The sequence below is a fragment of the Tupaia chinensis genome, unplaced genomic scaffold, assembly GCF_000334495.1.
Source record: "Tupaia chinensis unplaced genomic scaffold, TupChi_1.0 Scaffold149964_2, whole genome shotgun sequence".
In the NCBI taxonomy this organism is placed as follows: Eukaryota; Metazoa; Chordata; class Mammalia; order Scandentia; family Tupaiidae; genus Tupaia; species Tupaia belangeri.
The window spans coordinates 2,475,671-2,476,696 of NW_006209806.1; the positions used below are offsets into that span (position 1 = coordinate 2,475,671).

General features: G+C 69.1%; 1 protein-coding gene across 1 annotated transcript in view; it reads left to right on the plus strand.

Moving 5' to 3' along the window:
- KDM4B (lysine demethylase 4B) overlaps positions 1 to 1,026 on the plus strand; it is a gene marked incomplete in the record, with an annotated part of 67,186 nt that overhangs the window by 52,298 nt on the left and 13,862 nt on the right.

The window sequence follows — 1,026 nt, forward strand, 5'->3', positions numbered from 1 at the left end:
TCCCCCCGCCAGCCCCTGGCCGGACGGCCCATGGCTGCTCGGTGGCGGGAACCAGCACACGCATGTCTGCTGAGGACAGAGGTGACCCCCGCAGACGCGCCAGACCGCCCGCGCCCCGAGGCACTCAGGCGTAGCCCAGGGTCACAGGCTCTGTTCTGTTTGAAGTCCCCGCGGGCCTCAGATCTGAGCTTGTTCAGGGAGTGCGTGGGCGCCCCAGGGCTGACCATGCCCACCGCAGGCCCAGGCCGACTAAGTGATAGAAATTCTTATTCTTCTGGGTCGGGAGGCAGGAAGCTCGGATCAAGGTGTGAGGGGGGTCCCAGCCCCGCCAGCACTGCCGGGGCTCCCTTCCCTGTGGCTGACCACGAGTAGGCAGGAGCGGAGGACACCTTGGGCTGTGGGGGCCACCACGGGCGCCCGCTTTCCTCCTGGCAAGACACCACCCTCCCCCGCCTTCCGAGCCCCCACATTTATCTCCGCCCGGACCCTCCCACCTCCCGCCTGAGAGGGCGCTGTCCTCGGACCCCTCAGCTCCACCCCCTGCAGAGGCCCTTTGCCACCAGGGGACATCATGTCCCCAGGAGAGTCAGGACGGGACTGCCTTGGGGCCGCCTACCCGCTGTGGGTCCCTGACCTGCACACGCACCCCAGCCCCGACCAGGACCCACTGGCCAGGCAGCAGGCACCTCAGTGTGCTCAGGTGACTCCCCGCAGTGGCTCGTTTGAGGCGAGTGTTAACTGCTAAGCGGGGAACACACCCAAGTCCGGTGTGCGGCAGGACAGGCACTCCTGTCCCAAGGCCCAGGAGCAGCCTGTGCAAGGCCCCTGGGCGCCGCGAAGCAGGAAACCCCTCCCCAGTGTGTGTTGAAAATGGGCTTCGCCCAACGCCCTCCCCGGAGGCTCTGCCGCCCCTCCGGCTGGACCGCAGACCCGGCGGGCGCTGCCTGGGGCCCAGTTGCTGTGCGCTCGGGCCGGGCCGCTGGAACCTGCCGGGCCCGGGTTCCCTGCCCTCCAGGACCCGGTCGG